The sequence below is a fragment of the Dromiciops gliroides genome, chromosome 1 (genome assembly GCF_019393635.1).
Source record: "Dromiciops gliroides isolate mDroGli1 chromosome 1, mDroGli1.pri, whole genome shotgun sequence".
Classification (NCBI taxonomy): Eukaryota; Metazoa; Chordata; class Mammalia; order Microbiotheria; family Microbiotheriidae; genus Dromiciops; species Dromiciops gliroides.
This window is the reverse complement of record NC_057861.1, coordinates 691287568-691311975: the sequence shown is the minus strand read 5'-3', so window position 1 is coordinate 691311975 and position 24408 is coordinate 691287568. Positions and strand designations below refer to the sequence as shown.

At 35.7% G+C, this 24408-nt stretch overlaps 1 pseudogene; it reads left to right on the top strand.

Annotated features, from left to right (window-relative positions):
• The first annotated feature begins 10562 nt into the window (after positions 1 to 10562).
• On the top strand, positions 10563 to 14843 carry LOC122753681 (annotated as a pseudogene).
• Positions 14844 to 24408: the final 9565 nt, after the last annotated feature.

Sequence of the window (24408 nt, the reverse complement as noted above, 5' to 3'; positions counted from 1 at the left end):
CCAATGTATTACATTGCCTTTTTTGTAGAACATTTTCTTCCCTGGCTCTCTGGGTACTTTCACATCTAATGAGAATGTAGAACTATCTCTCAATCTAAATTAGTCTTCCTATTCTTCCAAAATCATTTTGACTACTCACTTTGTTTCTTTTTTCACTTAGGGATAGATAGCTGACCATTTGCCCATAAATTATAGATTCATAGCCTTCTTGTATTTCGATAAACACAAACTAGGCATTATCTGGCCTCTTAAGGGGAGATCTTAGTCTCTTAGCTACTCAGTGAAGAATGTCTGTTCCTATATCCACACCGATATTGTATCTGTAAATCTATATCCTGCTTCTTGTTTCGGGATATTTTGTTTTTCTTTTTGTTTTTTTGCCTCATGACGATTCAGGGACATATATCTGATCATCAAATATCTAATCCTTTGTACTTATTTATTATACCCTTTTAATCAGTACTTGTTACATGTGAACCCATTTCCTTTGGAGAAGTCACTTTTTTCACTTTGTGCCATGCTCAATACATGATTTTTAGAAGCTGAATTTTAAAAGAAACATAATAGTTGCATAATATTTATTTTTTATTTTTTGATGCACAATATATCTATTTAGAGTTTCAAATCTAAACAAGAGTAATTATAATCTTGTAAGTGAAATGATGATAGGTATCTCCAAATATTGCAAGGGCTGTCAAATGGAAGTGGACTGATACTTTTCTTTTTGTTTGAAACCCAAAGGATAGAACTAGGAGTGATGGATGGAAGTTGCATAAAGTTATTTATACTTGGTTTAAGTTGGAAAACAAATCCTAAAACTTTTAGGACTTTCCAAAACTAGAAAATTAGTAAATTTGGAAATAAGGGGTTCCCTTTTTCTTTAAGTCAAGAAATGGCTTGGATGAATATTTATTTGGAGAAATTCTGTAAAGATGGTTTCCTTTCAAGTACAGATTAGATATACTAGTTTGTGACTTTGAACACTTTAAATTCTGAAAGTCAAACTTATTATTACTTTTTAGTAAAAACAATGGAGGTAGAAAAAGAACAAGAGGGCAGATATAGACACAGAAAAATAGGGAGCCAGAGAGAGACCAAGGCCAATATAGATATTGTAAAAGAGAGAGAGAGTGAGAGCGAAGGAGGATGAGGAAGATAAGAAGGAGGAGGAGTTGTCAAACAGAATCCACAAAATGACTAAAATCTTTGAAAGATGGGGGAGAGGAGACAGTCTAATTCTACCAAAGCATCTGTCTAAAAAGATAGCTATAATTGACTATTCTATGTCTGGGACTTCCTAGTTTGAGGAAATTTGGTAAAGCAATGATCTACCATCTTCCTCCAAATACACACATATACACACCAGGTAATTTCAGAACAGTCAATATCAAATACTTTGATGAAGAACATGTGGTAAAATGGACACTGCATAAGACTCATAGATAAAGGAGAAGAGTTAAAAAATCCTGGGTCTGACCCTTACTATCTGTATGACCTCAGCCAATTTATTTCGCCTAACTAGGTTTCATATTCCTTATCTGAAAAGTGAAGATGAGATGTATACTACACTGCACAAAGGACTATGGTAATAAAGGTATTTTGTGTTACCAAAAAGTGATAGTTTCAATAAAATTGAATATATCAATGTGTGTGTATCAGTATATATGATTTGATTTTGCAAAATTCCTATTAAAATATATGTCTTTCTGAAGAAATATAAATTAACATTCTAAGTTCAAATGAAGTAACAGAAAGGTGATCAAGGAAGGAATCCTCAGGAAATACAAGGGAGTTTGTTCAAAAGGAAGGATTATCACCATCCTATGGTTCTGTAACGATTGGAATAACGCCACCTGCTGGATACTTACTGTAGAGGAGTTCTGCCCATGAAGGGAAGGTCTTTGAGGGCAAGACCAGGAGTCAGGAAGTGACGCGGGCTAGTGGGAGGAGGAAGGAAGAGACTGGCGCTCAGTCTCGGTCTCTTTCCTCTGGACTCTGGCGGCGAAGGGAGCTAGAAATGTGCTCTCCCTTTAATAGATAGGAATCTAGGCCTTTTTCTCTCTCTTTACCAAATTCTTATTCTCCTTAATAAATGCTTAAAAGTCTAACTCTTGCTAAAGCTTATAATTTATTGGCGACCACTCATTAGATATTTTAGACAGTTTAGCTAGAATTTTAGCCTTAACAGATGGCTGACCACGAAGAGGAAAGCTAACCCTCAGTCTTCTGATCTTCTGGTTGGATAAGAAATTTCCCCTCCCTCTCCCTTTAACTGCTAAGTACTGGCGTACTGGCTGTGTTTTCCTTTAAAATTTTTCGAATGGACCTTTTAAACTCCCTAATTACCCTATTTTTGATTTTAGTCTGTTTAACCAGACAAATGGGAGATAAGATCATGTTAATGCTTTGTTTTTGTGGATTTTCTATTTTTCTTTTTATTTTTGTTAAAAGAGCCAGCAACTTACTCACACAAGGAAATATCTCTCCCTCTCCCAACCATGCTTTTTCAGAGAAACCTGAAGAGATTCCTGCAGCTTTTCCCAGTTCTAACACTAATTGTTGCTTTAATTTTGCATGCCTGGAGGCAATGACCCACCCTCTAGAAGCTTTTAATCCCCTAGCACCTGGAGGCCAAGTGGGGGAAGAGGAATCCAGGCCTGCGTTCAAAATCAAGTCTGATTCTAATTGCTCTGGTCCCTCCCCTCCTCTCCAAACCCCACCCTCTACTCCTCCCATGGCCAAGCCCATTGCTTCCCTGGTAAGGGAAGTCCAAAGATCTAATGCGCATGCTCAACTTTCTCTAACTGCATTTGCAGCTTCAGGCTCACCCCTTCCCCAGCCTGGCTGTGCTTCTGAGACAACTTTAGAAAACCCTTTAAATTCCAGATATGCTTGTTTTGTTCATAATTTTGCTAACCTGCTTTTGTCTTTAATTAGTAATCTTATAAAGCATTTGTATGGTGAAAAGGCTGACAGACAATATAGAGGGGTTAAAGAAGAAAAACTTAAGCCGAATAAGAATGACAATCATCAACATAGTTCAAGACTCCGCTTCTTTTGCCATGGAAGGGTATATATTTTACAGAAATGTAGAAGTAAGCAGCAAGGTATTGATATGAGTATTGGGGATTTTAGATATCGGAATCAAAAGTGTTCTAAATTCACTCAGATTATTAATAGTATCAGTTCAGAGGTTACATAGGATTTCTATGCTATTACATATACATTTTGAAATTAATGGTATGGGTTTATTTTCATAGAGATTTTCATGCTTTTGAGATTGTGTCTTATACTTAGTTTCTAAAACAAGGAGAATATTTGTAAAAGCTTTTTATAGTCATATGATCAAGTTTATATTTTATAATACTCTTATTGATATTAAGTTCATATTCATTTAGATTTCCTTAGTTTGAATTTCACTGTATTTTATTGTTCCATGTGTATTTTCTTCTATTCATTTGTCTATCTAATTTTGAAACATTGCAAGATGGTTTTGATTTTATTATACAATGTTAATTCTAGGAGTATTGTGCTCCCATATTCTGAGTTGTTTGTTTTTGTTATTTTTTCTCAACTGATTATTTGATCAAACTCTTTAAAGCATTTCCCTGGCAAATTGTTTGCCATGGCAAGTGTAAATTGATTCTAGAAGTATTATTTTTGATAAGCATATTCCAAAAAAAAAAAAAAAAGAAAGAGGAACATTTGTAAAAGTTGTCTTTGAGATTGTGTTGTGCTTTAACTTGTATTCAAATATGTTCTGATTTTTCACAAAAGTAATTGTATACTAAGTAAAAAAAAGGGGTATTATTTGAAATTGTTGCATAATTATATATTGTGTTCTGAGTCAAGATGTATTCACATTTTTTGCAATCATTTATTATCCTCAATTTTTAAATCCATATGAGATTTTAAATTATGGGAATTTATCATTTAAGACATTAATTGCCGTTATTCTGAGTTATCAGATGCCAGTTGGCCAAGATGCCATCCAATCACAAGAGGAATACATGCAAGAGCAGACACTGAACTGTCACATGAGGGGAGACATGCATGAAGTCAAGGTATGGCTGAGGGAACGGCTTTTGACAAATGTTGAGGTTGGATTCTCTTGGTTTAATATTTTATTCTCTTTTTCCCCACAATATTGTACAGATGGCTGGAAGTATTCATCCCACCCATCTCACTTCTACACCTGGCTTCTATGCTCCCTCCTATATGCCTGATGCCATGGACATCTCAATCCCATGCATCTGATTAAGTCTGACTCAGTTTCTTCCAATATGTTCGGTGGCATGGACATATATTCCATCCACCTATTTTAAGCCCTTTTGTGAATGATGGCACAAGCAGTATACCTTCAAAAACTGTATAGTAGCCTGGCATACTGTATGGGCAGTACATATTGCTCAAGTGTGGGAATGCTCATATCCCATCATTTCTCTGTTCTTTTATGGTAACCCCCATAATTATCTCAGGTGTCATGATAAATACAGTGTTGAATTTGGCCTTGACACCTGTTACCAATTATATGATTTTTTAATTTCTCATAATGGCATGAGGATAATTAGGCAGATGATGCAAAAAGTGATGAAACAAAGATAAAAAATTATTTTTAATAATTAATATCGCAGCAATTGTCTTCTCAATTACCCTCCATAAGGGGGGGACTATAGTAATATTATAATTTTAAAGAATGGTTCAATTTTTGTTTTATTATATGTTTCATGTATAACAACTAAGATTCTGAATTCCCTTAGACATGTTTTTGAGAACTTTCATTGTTTGATTTGATTATTGACAAAGCTATTTTAAAGTTGTGTTAAGCTCAATTTTGTAGGAAATTTTCCTGGCTGATTACCAGCATCCACACATCAACCCCTGAAAAGACTTCCATTCCACGACTACACCTAGAGGACATCTGAGAAAAGACTTTCAGAGACTTTAAATGAATAGTTTTGATTTGTTCTTTTTGTTGGTTTTTTTCTCTTTCTGTTATAATATACACCATCTGTAACATGTATTCTCTGGGTTCATGAGGACAAAAAAAATCGCCCCTCTGGACAAAACTTTCCTCTCTTCCTTTTCTATATTGTTGTTCACATATTATTAGTTAGCAATAGTTATCATATTGTTTTTACTGTTCCGTCAAGGAAACATTTTGTTTCTTGAGGAACAACAGGGGGGACTGTAACGATTGGAATAACGCCACCTGCTGGATACTTACTGTAGAGGAGTTCTGCCCATGAAGGGAAGGTCTTTGAGGGCAAGACCAGGAGTCAGGAAGTGACGCGGGCTAGTGGGAGGAGGAAGGAAGAGACTGGCGCTCAGTCTCGCGCTCTTTTCCTCTGGACTCTGGCGGAGAAGGGAGCTAGAAATGTGCTCTCCCTTTAATAGATAGGAATCTAGGCCTTTTTCTCTCTCTTTACCAAATTCTTATTCTCCTTAATAAATGCTTAAAAGTCTAACTCTTGCTAAAGCTTATAATTTATTGGCGACCACTCATTAGATATTTTAGACAGTTTAGCTAGAATTTTAGCCCTTAACAGTTCTGAGAGGAAAATTCCTCTATTTCCTTCTAATTTTGCCACTGTTACACTTACTTCTTTAGCTCAATGATCCTTTTGGCAGAATAGTAGCATTAGAATTGGGCATCATTATCATAGAGTACCCCAAAATGTAATGAACATTGGTAGTCTAAATCTGTCTCCAAACTCCACCCTGATTTAGGATTTCATCAGCTCTCTATTGAGAAACTTCTAATAATGTTGGTAGGTAACTGTTCTATAAATAAATAAATATGTATACACACACACATATACATACATATATATATATATATATATATATATATATATATATATACATACACCTATACACATACACATACATTGTAAAGAATCATAAGTTTTTCTGCGTTGAAAGGGAATTCGACAATGGTGAGTTCCATATCTCCCATAACTGAAACATGATCCTTCTCTTCATTCCTTGTTTTCTCTTGTTCCCCCAAAATGAATTATTATTTTTCTAGTTCTATTATGTATTACCAAGTAGGCATTAATCTTTAATTTGCTGAAATAATAGCATTTTTACTATATTGGTAAGGCCCAGCCATAAGCTCAGATGACCCTTTAGTGACATAATTATTTCATTAAAAAGGGTTTATATTTGCATCTATACAGCTCCTTAGTTTTTCTGTAAAAGAATACATGTAAAGAACCAAAATGAGAGATTGGAATAAAATTTACTATGTATTAGGTGAATCTGAAAAAAGTAGATTAAAGAAAAATAAAAAATTCTTAATATCAAGAAATATAAATAAGGATAGTGTATTATATTCAAAGGAAAACAGAAAATTACCCAGTGTCAATACTATACAAAAATGCACCAAATGTCATGATATATAAATTCATAAATGAATTTTTTAAAATAGAGAGCAAAATATGGAAAACATGAAACTTTCAAATAAATCTAATAAATGGATTAATGGGAAAAGAATAAAAATACTTTGTAGCATTTAGAGCTAAAATAATAATAGTATCTTCTGAATCAGCCTAGAAGGATATCTTTCTATCAAAGATTTTAAAAGAAAAAAGATAACAAAAAAACTATCATTTGTATCAAATTTTAAAGTTTCCTTTATTCCTTTCAAGTACTATCTCATTTTATGCCTGCAACAGAAGAAGATGATAGTTTCTTCCAGTATTCTAGATTTAAAAAAAAAAGAGGAAGAACAAGGTAAAGGTACTTACTTCCTTGGAGTATATGCCAAACATTGAGGTTTTTAGAATGTATATACATGGTTATTAACCAACAGAGAAATTAAATTTAAAGCAAATCTGAGGCATGATAACATATCCCCACTGTGGATAACAAAATAAATATGACAAATGTTGAAGAGGTTGTGATATAACAAGCACATTAATATGTTGTTAGTTGAGTTGTATTTTTAGTTAAAATATTTTGGAAAACAATTTGGAATTCTACCTCACTAATAAAGTCATCATCATAGCTATGTACCCATATTCCAATAAGGGTGAAAGAGAGAAGAAAAAATAAACCATGTGTGATAGAAATTAATATCTACATCTACACATATACATGTGGTTTAGATATGTATGTATATATGAATATATATTCTTACATATACACACTTGACTATATACATACAGATATGTGTATGCATGTCATTCATTTTGTAGTGGCAAAGACTAGGAACTAAGAGGATGTATTGGAATACTGTCAAGTGTAAACATTTATGAAATGGATAGTTTCAGAGAGTTGCCAGAACCCTCCTCAATCAGCTGATTGTTCACCTGGAAGAAGGTCATTTACCTGAGAGCTAGTATATAAATGTAATGGAATACTATCAGGTGTAAACAGTTATAAAAGGGATGGTTTCAGAGAGTTGACAGAACTCTCTTCAATCAGATGATTATTCACCTGCAACAAGATCATTTAACTGAGATTTAGTGTGGCTTCAGGAAGGGCCTAGTAATGTGGTATGTGCTGCCCAAAAACTTCAGGAGAAATGTCAGGAGCGGAGGTCTGTACAGATTGTTTCTTCAATCTAAACAAGGCTTTTGATACTATCATTCTTGGGGGCTTGTGTAAGATCATTTGTGAAATTTTGTTGGTTAGAGAAGTTTAACAGTATTGGCTTCCAGATAATGGATCATTCTCTTTCACTTTCCAAATCACAAATGGAGTGAAGCAGGGTTCTGTGTTTGTTCCCATGCATTTTAGCATAATATTCAGATGCCTTGAAAAGAGGAGGAAAATGGCATCAAGGTCAACTTATTCACTGACAATAAAGTATTTAACTGAAAAACGAACAATCCAAGGGTAAAATGGAGGGAGAATGGATACATAACTTTTTTTTGCAGATGATTGTGCACTCAATACAGCCTTTGAGACTGAGATAGAGCAAAGTATGGATAGATTCTCTGCTTCATGTGCTAATTTTGGCTTAATAATTGACACCAGGAAAATGAAAATTCTCTACCAGTCAGCACCACACTATTCAGTGTAGAACCATTGGTTACAGCAAATGGAGATTTTAAAAAATAATTTGGATAAATTCACTTACCTTGGCAGTATACTGTTTTGTGAGGCAATTGGGGTTAAGTGACTTGTCCAGGGTCACATAGGTAGCCTGTGTCAAATATCTGAAGCTGGATTTGAATTCAGGTCCTCCTGAATCCAGGACCAGTGCTTTATTCACTGCACCACTGAGCTGCCCCCCAGCAGTATATTTTTAGGGATATACACAATGATGAGGTAGACATATATTTTGCCAGAGCTAGCTCGGCATTTGAAAGGCTATGAAAGAATGCAAGGGAGAGAAGAACCATTAGGAAGCATATCAAAATAGAGGTCTACAGAGTTGTTGTGCTGACCTCATTGTTATATATTCCTGTGAAACCTGGACAATATACCAATGCCATGCCAGGAAATGAAATTGCTTCCATGTGAACTGTCTTAAGATTGTAAAGATTACTTGACAAGATAAGGTACTGGAAACTGAGGTCCTTTATGGAACTAAACTTCCAAGGACTCATACCCTGCTGCAGAGAGCACAACTCTGATGGACTGGTCACATTGTTCAAATGACAAATGTATGTTTGTCTAAATGACTATTTGACAGAAAACTCACACAGAGCAGGTATTCACATGGAGGTCAGAAGAAGTGGTACAAAGACACTCTTAAGGTCCCTCCAAAGAACTTTGGTATCAATCAGGAAACATGTTAGACACTGGCACAGGCTAATCCAGCTTGATGGGCAGACAGCAATGTGGGACTGGAGCCCAGGAGACAGACTAAATATACATATACAGATCCAGCAAAGGAGAAATGCACTTGTGGTCTTATTATCAATATCAGAACTCTTTAGGAAACCAGTATTTAAACAGGGGCTACTGTCACTTAAATGCTCTCCAAGGTGCCCTCTTTGGTTGACTGCTCTAGGACATGCATACTTCTGATAGATCCTAATGCCCCGATCATCATTCATATAATTTCTTTGAATATTGATTTGGAAGAAGACTTCCCACCCTTGTTCCAGAAGTTTTCACTGTGAGAATTCCAGTGGGTTCTAGCTTGGTTAATATATAGTGAGAAGTCATGTTGGGTTCTGAGATTCATAGTCAAGAGCTTCTTAGTAAAATCAAGAAAATCAGTCAGAATCTCCAATTTTCTAAAACACTCATACTAAGAATATTTCTAAGTGCTAATTGCAAATGAGATTACAGTCTGTAAATTGTAATGCTTCTAATTTAAACGTGGACTAACTGAACAGTGTGAAATTAATTAAGCAGACCAGGTTTTGCACATTAATCACCAAACTTTTAACTTCCCAGAAGGCTATGAAATTAAAATGCATTTCAGGGAATTACATAACTTGATCTTCTTTAGTGTACAAGGTTTTACTTTTCTATTGTATCCATTGTACTCTCTATTCATTAATCCTATAGAAAATCAGGAAGCAATGTTTTCCCTTTAACATTTGCAGTTCTAAGGTCACATAAAAAATACATTAATATGTGTGATAAAATATAAATGTAGTACATGATGGTGAAAATAACTGTAAGAATCAGCCTTAGAGTCAAAAGATGGGTATAAGTATCAGTTCTGACACTATTTGTGATCATATAATACAAAATTATGTAAATCACCTGGCAAACAATGAACATAGACAGTAAATGCTCAGTCTTCCTATTGTTGTTATTACCTAATGCTTCTAATGTATTTCAGTAGAATTCAGAAAAATAAATAAAGTACTAGGAAAAACCACTATTCTATTATCACTTTTATATATTGAACATTCTATGCTATTGGATAAACATATTAAAAAGAACTATATCTTTCTTTGAATAAAAGCTGCAGGATGTGCCTCTATATTTACTCAAAGCATTCATAGTACCACTCTAGAAGCAGACAGGACTAGAGGGATGCTGGAAAATATATTTTAATTCCACATGATTTTGTATGTCTACACTCTATAGAAAAGGAAATTTGTTTAATAAAAATCATCATCATTGATAAACATATGAGCATTATCACACCATCAAAATCATCATCAATAAGAATGTTAATGTTTCACTTGGAGATTATGATTATTTGATATAGTGATATATTTTAAAACCTTTTTCTTGAAATTTTATGGAGAGACAGAGAGAATCACTCTGCTTACATGCATAATGTTTTGTTACCTTGATTTTATATTGTTGGCTGAGTTTATACAAATATGTCCTATGGATGGTCTTTTGAATCAGTTCTTGTATTTTAAGCTTTTCACTGCTTCCATTCAGATATAAACCACTTTCAATTAGATTCAATGAATTTAACATTCTGTACTTGTTATAAGTAGTCTTTCCTACTATTTGGTGAGATGATGTCTTCTTTGGGGAAAAGCCAAGATAGAGGAGTAGAGGCAGAAACCCAGTTGAAGTCCCTAAAATCCTCTTCCAAAGAACTTTGTAATCATGCCTCAAATAAAATTCTGAAACACCAGAGCCTAAAAAGTGTCAAGGAGAAATACTTGTCCAGTCTATGACAAGTTATGAGATTGGCAGGAGATATCTGTGACACCAGAGTAGGCGGCAGCCTAGAAAGCATGCTGAACAGCATGAGTTGTGGGCTTGGAATTGGCCATGACAATAGTAGTAACAGCAGCAGCAGAGAGAGTAAGAACTTCAGACAACTAATCAGAGGATATTACAAAGAAAGCTTTATTGACTATGGATTCAGGATTTGGTGCTGTTTGGTAATTGTACTGACCACATGAAGTTTGGGGTTACAGTTTAAGAGAGAAGATGAGCACTTATGGTTAGTTATAAGGGAGCAAGGTACTTAATGGCAGTTCAAAGGAAAAGAGGAACATTAGCACTTGCTACTACAGGAAAACATGGGGCCTGTTCACTGTCTCAGAGCTGAGAGGAGCACTAGTACTTGTGGCTGATAGCAGGGCAACCAGGGCCCTTCCTGGGACAGACCAGGGGAACAGTGATCACAGCTTGGCTTGGATTACAATATTTTTAGAGCACCAAAAACATGTTTACCAGTACAGCTACCTCTGAAAAGAACAGCACAAAAAAGTCTGAAACTTGGCAGAGTGTAACCCCATTCTTGGGTGAGCGAAATCCAACGATAACATACATTTAAAAGTCAAGAAATAAGTTGGAAATATTAATAAACAACAGCAATGATGAAAAGAATTTGACCATAAAAAGTCACAACAGTGGCAGGGAAGACCAAGAATTGGACTCAAAAGAAAAGAGGAAAAGAGGTACATAATAATTTGATATAAGCTCAACAAAAATTCCTGGAAGAGTTAAGTGAAAGAGTTAAGAATGGTAGATGAGAAACTAGGAAAAGAAATTAAAGTGATGCAAGAAAATTATGAAAAGAAATTAATACCTTTGTAAAAACAGGCACAAAAATTACTGAAGTAATTAAGATCTTAAAAAACAGAATTTGTGGAGCAGGTAGGTGGCACAGTGAATGAAGAACTAGCCCTGGATTCAGGGGACCTGAGTTCAAATACAGCCTCAGACACTTATCACATACTAGCTGTGTGGCCCTGGGCAAGTCACTTAAACTTCATTGCCCAGGGGGAAAAACAGAATTGGTGAAATTCAGTGAGAGAGTCTGATGTACAAAAAAATCAGTGAAGAAAATAATTCCTCAAAATAAGTGAAATCCAATGACTCCAAAAGACATCAAGAAGCATAAACAAGTCAAAAATGAAAAAAGAAAAAAGCGTGGCATATGTCAATAGAAAAGAAACTTATTTGGAAAATAGATTGATGAAGGATAATTTAAAAATAATTGCTCTTTGTGAAAGCCATGGTGTGGGGGAGAGCAAAGACATAACATTTCAAGATATTATAAAGGAAATCTACCCTGATCTCTTCAATTGAGGGTAAAATTAAAATTGAATGAATCCACCAATCACTTCCTGAAATATATCCCAAAATGAAAACTCTTAGAAATATTATAGTCAAATTCCAGAGCTGCCAGGTCAAGGAAATACTACTGCAAGAAGTGTTAAAGAAACAATTCAAATAAGTGGAGCCATAGTCAGGATAACACAAAATTTAGTAGATACTTTTAAAGGAATGGAAGCCTTGGACTATGTCATTCTCTAAGGCAAATGATCTAGGATTACAGCCAAGAATAATATACCCAGGAAAATGAAGTACAATCCTCTAGGAGGAAAAAAAAAATGTGTAAAGAAATAGAAGGCTTTCAGAAATTCCTGATGAAAAGAACAGAACTGAATGGAAAACTTAACTTTCAAATACAAAACTCAAGAGAACCATAAAAAAGGTAAATGTGAAAGAACAATCATAAGGTGTTCAATACAGTTAAGCTCTTTACATTCCTATATAGAAAGATGATACATTTAACTTTTAAGAACTTTATCATTTTTAGGGCAGTTGGAAGGACATAAATAGAGTGTATGAGTATGAATCAATTATTGTGGAATGATCTCATTAAAAATAATTGGTGAGGGGCAGCTAGGTGGCCCAGCGGATAAAGCACTGGCCCTGTATTCAGGAGTACCTGAGTTCAAATCTGGCCTCAGACACTTGACACTTACTAGCTGTGTGACCCTGGGCAAGTCACTTAACCCCCATTGCCCTGCAAAAAAAAATAAAATAATTGGTGAGAAAGAAGAATGCACTGGGAGAAGAGGGTAGAGGAAGAATTTGGAAAATTATCTCATATGAAAATAGTCATGCAAAGAAGAGCTTTTACAATAGAGGAGAAAATGGGAAAGGAGGGTGGGGAATGCTTTCACCTCATTCTTATCAGTTGTTCAAAGAGTGCAAGCACTGAAGCTGCACTGGGAAGTTATCCCTGCCACTTCATCAATAAACTGGTATCTACCTCCTCTGTAACTTCTACTCTGTCTCTGCAGATGATGAGTGTTGTGTTACTGCATGGTCTTCCACCCAGTCCCTTGTATCCCCTCCACTCATTTGCTGGCAGGTGACCAATGTGGCAGTGCTATGTGGAGAGCCCTGACCACCCACTCTGCCTCAGGAGGTGGTCTATGTAATTATAAGACTTACATGCCATAGAGGGAAAGCTCTGGAAATAGTGAAAGCTAGAGATAAAGACCTCAAAGGGAGGCCAGACTTTGAGGAATTTCCATATTATCTTCAAGACCATGAGAAGAAATTGAGACTTGCCTTGAGGAACTTGCATGAAAAGAATGATGAGCCTATTAATTAATGCTCAAGAGATCATGCAAACCCTGTGGGGTTAACATTTCTGAATTAGCAGTCTGAAAAAATCCTTAAAAGTATATGAATGGGTCATTTCTAGAGCCTTGCAATCTACATGGATAAAAATGGAACTATGACAATTGACTGGAATGAATTGAGAGACTACTGTGAGAATTGGAGTGACACGCCCTACTGGAGAGATGCAGTAGGAAAGTTCTGCCATGAGAAGAAGGTGTCTGAGGTCAAGCCATGTGGCTTGGAAAGTCAGTTCCTTGGCATCAGGAAGTGACATTTGCTCATGGGTACTGTCGATCAAAGCTACCAGCCAATTAACTTGGAGCTGTGTGTGAGTGAACAGGATGTTTCTGGTTTTCACAGCAAGCTTGTGGGATGAAGAAGGGGCAAGGCTCGCTTTTTTTGCCAGGAGCTCATGAGGGGAACAGCAGAAATACTGGCTCCCTGAGATGGATAGATGAAGGCATCTGGGCCTCTTTCTCTCTCCTCATCAAATTCTTATGCTCCCGAATAAATGCTTAAAAGTCTAAGTTTTTGCTAAAGCTTCTAATTTATTGGTGACCACTCATTAGATTTTTAGAAGGTATAGTTAGAATTTCAGCCACTTTACAGACAGCAACTATTCACTACTATCTTATACCTGCAATTGAAAATGTTCATGAGATCATTCTGTATTGGAAGCATACTAAGATCTTTGAAGTGAGAGAAACTAACTGTCCTTAATAAATTCACAGTGTAAAAGGGGCAGACAGGTATAGAGTGGAGACCTCTCAGAGATGGAGGAGGAGCAAGGGCTGTAATTAGGAAATTCATCCCTCACCCCCACCCCAGACAACCTGAAGCTGCTTATGCAGATGCATGCTTTCCACAACAACATTTGTATTGTAGGAAGGTTCACACAAACAATCCTAGAGGCCAAATATCTCTGGAATACCAGTGACATTTAAATCATAAAAATGCCCAGAATCAACCATAAAATTTATGGACCATGACCAGATTAAGTGTCTTGATAGTGACAAAGAAACATTGAGGATACAGGAGAGGCTGATTTGAGACTGGCAGGAGCTGTTGCCCAGAATAAAATCAGTCCTTTGGAAATCCTAAAGAAGAGGGTAGTATCGAGGAAGAAAAAGTGACCAGATTGGATGGTGGAAAGAAGATCCTTTGCAAGTAGGGAATGACAGTTTTCCAGAAAGGTTATATCCCCAATATATTTGAAATTTTTCCTTATGTAAAACTAGACTAGGATTTCTATGATATGAGAAAAAATACCGAGTTACAAATTCATGAAATCAACAGGGCAGACCCTGATGTATTTGTTTTCTTAGCCTGTGGCATAATATACAATTCTTAGGGACAGTTGTCCGGTTATCTTCTGGCTCTTGTGAGGACTCTGATGCAGGCTCAGGCATCAGTTCAGGGAAACCCAGAAGTGAACATGTTCAGCATCTTCAAATATATTATTCATAAAGAAGGGGTGTTTGGCCTGTTTAGAGGCTTGGCTTCCAACTTCCTCAAGTTGATACCAATTGTCAGCATCAAGTATGTGTTTTATGGAGAACCTGAAGATCACCTTAGGGGTGCAGTATTAGTGAAAGGAAAGTTGGCAACAGGCTGAGTACCCTTTTTACTTTCTTTTTTAATTTACATATCAGTCATGTTGTGAAAGAAAAAAGACAAAAAAAATTAGGGAAAAAATATGCTTTGATCTACATTCAGATTCTGTTATTTCTCTGTGCATGAATAATCTTGTTTTTGACAGGCAATTTTTCTATTCAGCCCTGGTCTTGGTATCAGAAATGCATAAAAATACTTTATTTCACTTCATATCCACCCCCCCACACACACTTTAAGGATTGTAATCAGTTTTTCTCATTATGTAATTCTTGGTTGTAGTCCTAGTTTCTTTTCCCTCTGAAACATCCAAGAATTCCAAGAATTCTGATCCTTTAAAGTAGAAGTTGCAAATCTTTGTTAGCCTGACGGTGGCTCCATGGTATTTGATTCCTTTCTTTCTGGCTGCTTGCACTATGTTTTTTTTTTTTCTTTAAAGTAAGAGTTCTGGAATTTGCCAATAATATTCATAAGAATTTTCATTTAAGGATCTCTTTTAGTTGGTGATTTCTGTATTCTTGCAAATTCTACTTTATCTTATGATTCTAGAATATCAGGACAGTTTTCCTTGATAATTATTTCAAAGATGATATCTAGATGCATTTTTGGTCTTCGCATTCAGATAGTGTAATAATTCTAAAATTATCTCTCCACAATCTATTTTCCAGGTCAGTTGTAGTTCCATGAGATATTTCACTTTTTTCATATTTTTTCATTCTTTTGATTTTTGTTTATGGCTTCTTGATGCTTCAAGGAACTATTAGTTTCTACTTGTCCAATTCTACCTATTAAGCAATTATTTACTTCATTGAGCTTTTCTCCCATTTGGCCAATTGTACTTTTTAAAGAGTTTTTTCCTTCAATGAATTTTTAAATATCTTTTCCCCCTTTTGCCAATTCTGCTTTAAAGGAATTCTTCTCTTTGGATTTTTAGCATTTCAGCTGTTTCTTAAGGTATTATTTTCTTCTGTATTTTTCCCTCCTTTACCAAGCTGTTTACTGTTTTATGATTTTCTTGCATGACTCTCATTTCTTTTCCCATTTTTCCTCTTCTTTTCTTATTTAATTTTTTAAATCATTTTGAGATCTTCCATAGCTTGAAACCAATTCCCAATTTTCTTTGAGGCTTTGCATGGAGCAATTTTGACTTTGTTGTCTTCAAAAGTTTATGTTTTTATATTTTCTTTCACCATAGTAACTTTCTATGGTCAGGATCTTTTTTGTTGTTATTGTTTGCTTAATTTCCTGCCTATTTCTTGACTTTTAACTTTATATTACAATTGTGCTTTGGTCCTAGCTTTGATGGGGGCACTCTCCCAATCTTTATATTTATTTTGCAGCTGCTGTCAATACTTATTCTCAGGGGCCTGTAAGCTTTTAATTCTTCCAAGATCATATAATCTAAGGAAAGGTGGGTTTACTGCTTTCCTGGCCTGTGCTCTGGTATGTGAGTGTCTACAAGCACTCTATTCTCTGCTGAAACTGTGGCAAATGTCTCCAGTTCCCTGTGGCCACAACCTCTGCTGTGCTAGTGATCATCTGCACCCTGGAATTCCAACCTATATCTGAGTATAGGCAATGCAACAGAGTCCTGTGCTCTGAGCAGCAAAAGGCCTCCTGGAATCCCTTTCTGACTAGTTGTCTGATACATTTCCTTGTTGTCTTTGGGCTGCGAACTCCATGAAGCAGTCATTGTTACTACTGATTCAGTCACCTGAAGTACTTACTTCTGATTTCCGTGGGGTGCAGCCTGAGCTGGCAGAGCCTGAGAACTCCAGTGAGATAGACCTTTCCTGACAAATTTCTAAGTTGCCTTGGGCTGGATTTATTTTTTTCTTCCTTTCTTTTTTTTGGGTTGTGCCTCTTCAAAAATTTTTGAGGCTGTATTTAAAGTTGTTTGGATGGGAATTTGAGAGAACTCAGGTGAGCCACTGGGTTTTCTGTTCCACCTTGGATCTTCTTCCCTGCCTCCCTCCATAAAGTATGTAACTAATTGACCTTGGTTGAAGTCTCAGGTTGTATAGCCATCTCATTCTGTAAATTTGTCAACAGCAAGCTAACTTGTCAAGATATGAAAACCCCTATGATGTTCATGAGATATAGAAGAGGCAGAATGAAAAGAAGTCTGACACATTGGTCATGTCAATCTATATTCCCAACTCAAAAAGACTTGAGTTGCATAATACTTTCTTACAAGAAAAAACAGAGGAGATTCATGTTAGGTACACTTTATAGAAAGTATAAAGAAGCCCAACAATTCAGGAAAAGCCCTGGGTATTTTTAGGCTATAGCAAAAGTGGGAGGTTAAATGGGAAGAGAAAGGGGCATTCCCTTCCCAAATAAGAGAGGCTACATGTGAAGAGAAGGGGCAAGAAGGGTAGCCCCATCTGCAACTTCTGGACTATGTCTTTGTTTATATCAAAAGTTACGGTTGCACAGTTTATCAGTTTGGTACAGACTGCCTGGCACCTGTCTTGTAGCTGACAACATTAAGGACACAGAGTTCCATTAGAGTTGGGAGTTATAAAGGATCAGTGTTATATCAGCTCAGGGTAATTAATCATTGGCTCATTCCTGGTCTCATTTTTTAACCTGGGTCCAGTATGTCTGGAATATAAGGCAACTCAAGAAAACAATTCACGTTAGCTTCGCAGTCATATTCACAATTGACAGGTCAGTCTTGCTGTCTTAGATCTTGTTGTAGAAGCTGGGAAAACCCCATTAGTTCCCAATAAAACCTCCGTATGAATTCCTAGGGGTGGGAACAGGACACGTGGCTCTCAAATAAGGAGAAAAGCACTCTCTGTTTTGCCTGCTAAAAAATCGAGCTTGGGAAACTGGCTTATTTTTACCATCTTGCACTAAGCAACATAGTTACTTGTTCTGGGGAATCTTAACTGTATGATTTATTAAGTGTTTTCCCTTTTCTCTTTGCTGACCTCTTACTTGCTGTTTTAATTCTTAAAACACATTGTGGTGCAACAGTTTCCCAGGTCATACCCATTTAGCATGTATGCTCTCATGGCAAGAAGAAAATTAACTTTGAACTTCACATATACCATTTTACTGTACAGTGTCCAAAACCTCTTCTGGTTCCTGAAGGAAAGAAAATGACTAACATGTGTATTTGCTATATGAAGACCACCACTCTTATCCATGAGGCAGTTCAATTAAATGAACAACTGGTTCCATGTATGTTTGTGTGCCTGGAAAAAGTGGGTAAAGCTAATAACTTATCTTAACAGTCTCACATCATAACATGTGACTTTATTGAGTAATATCATTCAGCCCTGGAACTGAAGGGCTTCTCACCCCTCCTTAGTACCACAAGGTTCTCTACTCTGGCTTCAAAGCCGGGATCAGGTCAAGTGTTTAATCAGAGCCTAAGCCACTCTGCCTATGTAGGAGTCAGTCTGTGGCTTGCAATCAAGAAGGAGACTTCTTGGAATATTTCTGTTACCTGATGAGAATTAAAGGCCTTAAATTCTGGTGGATTTGGAGTTATGAGTTTAGTTCATCAGGAAGAGAAATAGATATACAAATTCCTCCCTTGTTTCTACTAGGTAATGGGATGAGGAAGTGGTGGAGAAATTTCTCTGGCTGCATTACTGTCTCGTTTTGTTCAGGTTTCTAATCTAAGGAATTCTTCCTGTCCAACTACTAACTGGGAAAGAACAGGATCAACTTCACATGACAATGAAACAATTTATTATATTGTTTAAAGTACATATATTTTATAAATATTTGAACTGAGTTATGTCCTAACTATGTTTGTAGATGTGTTTAATTATTAACCTCCTTTTTTAGTTTTAATTTTTTTATCTTTATTTTTATTCATAGTTGATCACATAATCTTAGCACTTTGCATCAACAGGAAAACTATTGAAAGAAATATCAGTATGTGAAAGGGAGCCTGTCATTCCAAATAGCCTTTTCTCCCTGACAAATAAACAAAATCAATAAGGAGAAATTTCCTTTGAGAATAGAGCCTGAAAATTGTGGATGAGATAAATAGGATCATGATTGTGGAGAAACTTTTGCTTGTTTTATAGAGTCTAGGCTTGCTCGTCTCAATCAGTATGTGTGTGATTGAAGAAAGGATGAGGTTCTGTGGTTGATAGACAGTTGGGGTTAATGCACAGAGAACATTTATTTGGAAAAAGAGAAAGTGGGGCGGGAGAAATATCAGACATCTCAAAGATGAGAGTCTAAATAGTTTCCCAGAATAAAGACAATTTTCCCCCAAACATATTATTTCTGGTGGAATCAAGTTACTATAAAGACCTGACTCTCCAAGTGCATGTACAGGAGGGAGAAGTCCCCTAGTAAGGGAAGAATTAGTTGGATAGATTTGTTAGTTGGAATAGTTTGGCAGCTTGTCTGCCCTATTTTACCACTAAGGCAGAAAAGTTGCCAAACTATTCAGATTGATATAACCCAATTCTGTAACCAGGAGAACAAATAATTTTTGGAGTCTTGGGTCTTACTGCTTCTTTATGCCTCTTTCTTGAAATAGTTGTTATAAATCATTTGGCTAGACAGTTTTGCTTTCATTCCACCAGTATGGCCTAATGGGAAAAACACAGAATGCAAAGATCAATGGAAAATTAGTCTTTTTAGTTATCATTGGAATTTGTCCAAAACTAAAATTAAGCAGCACAATATGAAAGTTTTCACTTAGAATAGCCTTCAATTAAACTTATTTCAATGCTGGGGGGAAATGGTTCCAAGAGGAGATATATCTATATCTATATATGATATAGATAGATAGATACATAGATATAGATATAAATATAGATATACACAAACATACATAAATACATACATACAAGCATGTATACGCACAGTTGAGACTAGAAATCTATGTTATACAATAAGGAAAGATGGGAGCAGATAAAAGGAGGCAGGGATTAGAAGAAAAATGGACTTTTGAGGAGGGACAGGACAAAAAAAGAGAAGGATAAACAAAAGAAAAGAGTATTAAGGGGACACACAATAATCATAACTTTGAATGTGAATGGAATAAACCCATAACATGGGAGCAGATATCATGTTGGATTAGAAACTAAAATCCAACAATAGGCCGTTTACAAGAATAAAGTTCAAACAGAAAGACATGTTGACAGTTAAAATAAAGGGCTAGAGTAGAACCTATTATGCTTAAACTGAAGTAAAAAAAAAAGGCAGGGGGAACAATAATGATCTCAGATAAAGCAAAAATAAAAAGAAACCTAATTAAAGGAGATAAGCAGGGAAACTAGAGTTTGATAAAGAGCACCACGAACAGTGAAGTTATATCAAAAATATTTACAGCCATTTTCTCTAATAAAAGCTTCATTTTTCAAATAAAAACCAACTGAGTCAAATTTATATAATGATAAAGAGCAATTCCCCACTTGATTAATGGTCAAAGGAAATGGACAGTTTTCAGAAGAAATCAATGTTATCGATAGTCATATAAAAAAAATGCTCTAAATCATTATTGATTGGAGAAATACAAATTGAAAAAACTCTGAAGTACCACTTCACACCTACCAGAAAGAACACATTCTTGAGGTTATATGGGAAAATAGGGACACTAATGAACAGTTAGTGAAGTTATGAACTGGTCTAATCATTCTAGAGAATAATTTGTACCTATTCTCAAAAGTAATACCACTACTAAATGCACATTCCAAACAGAGAAAATAAAAGCTTAAATGTACACAATATTTCATCACTATCTTATATCACAACTTGTTCATAAATTCCACAAATAAATGGGGATTCCTTCAATTTCCAATTTTCTGCTATATTAAAAAGGGTTACTAAAATATTTTGGTACATAAAAGGTTTTTGTTGTTGTTGTTTATTTTGTTTTTTCTCTTAGGCAGATTTTCATTAGCCTTAGTTATAATTTTAATTTGAGCTGTGGAGGTACTTTATGGTGTTAATCTTTAGAAAGTAAGCCTCTCCAAGCAGACTGATATGTTCTTTCTGGAGCTCATTCAGGCACAAAACACATTGCATATCTAAGATTTTTTTCAAAATGCAATTTGAAACAAAGAGCATGTTGATTGTAATTTGATTTTAGTGTTATTTCTGTGGTTTATCAGAAAATGAGAACTTATCATTTTACAAGGCTAAAGTGGTTAAAATGATTTCTTACTAAACTCTCATTGTTGCCAGCAAGAATAATAGACTCTGATAGAATAATGATCATTTCCCCCAACTTTTAATCACATTTCAAACACTTTTCAAAAGATGTATGGTTATTCTTCCCTGATTGTAGGCACTCAACTTTCCATTCCTCATTCAATATACTCTAGAATAAACAATTCATACTATGGCATATGTGGATACTTGTTTCAACACTAATTTGTAAATATTCCTGCATTTGTGTATGCTTCTCATAAGAGCATGCTTTCTTGCTCAATAAGGTCATACACTCATTAAAAGAAGAAACATTTCTTTTGAAATCTTCCTTAAGCATCCACCATAGTGCTTTACAATTTTTTTTTGGAACAAACCCTAAGTAAAGTTGTTACCATATTGGTTGGAAAGGAAGTGACTTCAAGGGGCTAATGGAGGTGGAAAACTATTCTTTCAAGCTTGAGAAGAGATCTTGATTGAATGGTATTCTTTTCTTTATGCTAGAATATTAGTCACTATTATTTCTATTTCACTTAGTTATTTTGTTTAGAATCTACTAGCAGGACTTTGAAGCAGGAGGCTCTTTCAAAACCATATTAACTACTCAGTCAATAAGCATTTATTAAGCACCTACTATGGGTCAGATACTGTGCTAAGTTCTGGAGATACAAAGAAAGGAAAAATATAGTCCCATCCCTTGAGGAGTTCACAATATAATTGGGGAGACAACATACAAATAAATAAGTACAATGAAAGGCACAGGATAAATAGGAAAAAATCAACAAAGGGAAGGCACTAGAATTAAAACAGATTAGGAAAGGCTTCCAATAGAAGGTGAGATTTTAGTTGAAACTTGAAAGAAGTCAAAGATGCCAGGAGGGAGAGCTAAGTAAGGAAAGAATTTCAGGCATGGGGGACAGCCAAAGGAATGCTGAGAGCTGAGATGGAGTGTCTTGTTCAGGAACAGTAAGGAATCACATGTCATTGGATCAAATGTGTGTGTGTGTGTGTGTAGGGGGGGTGTAAGGCATGAGAATACTGGAAAAGTTGGGGATGATTACTTAAGAAGGGTTTTGAACAAGAATCTGTATATCAAAAAAATATCCTCATGGTAATAGAAGGTAACTGGAGTTTATTGAGTAGAGGTTGATGGTTGAAATGTTCTTTACGAGAACCTATTCTTTAGGAAAATGATCTTGGTGGCTGAATAAAGAATATATTTTAGTGGATAGAGAATGGAGGCAGGCAGAAACAACATCAGGTTAACATGAGATAATGAAGGCCTACGCAGGTGGTAGCTGTATTAGAGGACAAAGGGGGTTGTATAAAAGAGATACTACAAAAGTGAAATCAACAGTCTTTCTGACAAATTGCACGTGAAAATAGAGTTGCAAGATATTGATAAGTTGAAAATAACACCTAGGTTTTGAGTCTATGGAACTTGGAGTTTGGTGGTGTCTTCAAGAGTAATAGAAAAAAAAAGGAGTAATGGGGCAGTGTCAAAAGGAGGAGGGTTTAGGAGAAATGATAATGAATTTGATTTGGGATATAATTAGTTTAAGTTGTATCATGTACATCTTAAATTTCATGATGTCTGAAAAGCAATTGGAGATGTGAGACTAGATTTAGCAAAAAGCCTGTGGTTGGATAAGTAGAGTGAAGAATCATCATATGGAAATAATTAAATCCATGGGAGCTGATGAGATCAGCAAGTGAAGTAGTATAACAAGAGAAGTGAAGAGGAAAAAACCCTGTGGGAAATATGCTATTAGAGAGAGTGCAGAGGGAGTGACCTAGATAAAGATTCAACAAAGTCTAGGAAAAGGTCTTGAGAAAAGGTCATTGTATTTGGCAATTAAATAATTGGACATTTTGGAGAAAGCAATTTCAGTTGAATGATGAAGTCATTGGAAGCCAGATTGTAAAGAGTCAAGAAGAGAGTAAAAGGAAAGAATACAGAGGTATGTATTTTAGAATGCCTTCTCAAGGAGTTTAGCTAAAAAGGACAGAAGAGATTTTGTTTAATAAGAGTGATGGTAGGAGCAACTAAGGGTTTTCTGAGGGTAAGAGAAGACATGGGCATATAGGTAGGCAGTAGAGAAGCAGCAATAAAAAATGATTGAAGATAAGTGATAAAATGAAGATTAGTGTGAAGGAGACAATCTACTAGAAAGTGGATGTAATGAAATTGTTTTTATGGATAGAGGAGTTTGTCCTATCATTGCGTATGGTAACTTCTTTATGTAACAAATTAAGATAATTTAAGGCACCTAGGTGGCACAGTGGGTAAAGCACTGGCCCTGGATTCAGGAGGACCTGAGTCCAAATCTGTTCTTAGACACTTTACACTTACTAGCTGTGTGACCCTGGGAAAGTCACTTAACTCTCATTGCACTGAAAAAAAAAATTAAAAAGGCGATAGTAGCAGAAAGCACCTGAGTGACATGAGATGAAGAGGAAAGGAGAAACATGAGGATGCTCTTACAAAAGGTCTAATTCATTTTCAGTTGAATATGAAGCAAAGTTTTCATCTGAGACGGTTGGGAAAATCAGAACTATTGTAGGTTTGAGGAGGGATGAAAAGGTTGAAAAGAGCTCCTGTAGAGAGTGGAATAGAGAGTTGATAAGAGAGAGGGGTAGATATAGAAAAATTGCTTAGAAGCACTGAGAGTCCCACTCAAGTTATGTAACATAAATTTGTAGTGGAACAAGTCAAAACACTTGCTTTATTTTCTTTGCCTTTGTTCATCTTTGCACTTGGCATGCAGTCAATGGTGGGAATGATTTAAGTCTCCATAAAATGCAGAAAAGTATTAGGCATAGGTCATGTGTTGTGTATGTGTATGTGTATGTGAGTGCATGTATACATAATTATAGCATGAATCAATGGCTAATAGATGGACAACTTTGGAATCAGAGAAAAAAAAACAAACTCAGGTTCAAATTTAACCTTTAATGTTTGCTAGATTTCTTACTACAGGGGTTCCCTGTCTACCTCACAATGCTCCATAGAACTCTGAAAGACTAAAAGTGAGAAGCTGAAGATCTAATTGAGCTATTGTAGTGAAATTATAGTTCTTATAGGTCCACTATCTTAGTGTTATGTGTTTGGCATTAAAAAGGATAATTAACTTGCACGGAAGCACATATCCAGTTCATATCTGAGGCATAGCTTGAACCCAGGGCCTTCTGACATCAAGGCCAACTCTATTTACTAAATTACACTTCCTCTAGGACTAAAGATTAACAATATGCATAGGTGGAATGAATATATCATCAAGTACACATATACCACACATACACACATACATATATATGCAAATATTCATATATGCACATGTGCCTATATATAATGTATGTATACATGCATGTGTGTATGTGACTATATGTAGATCAATGATGGGCATGCAT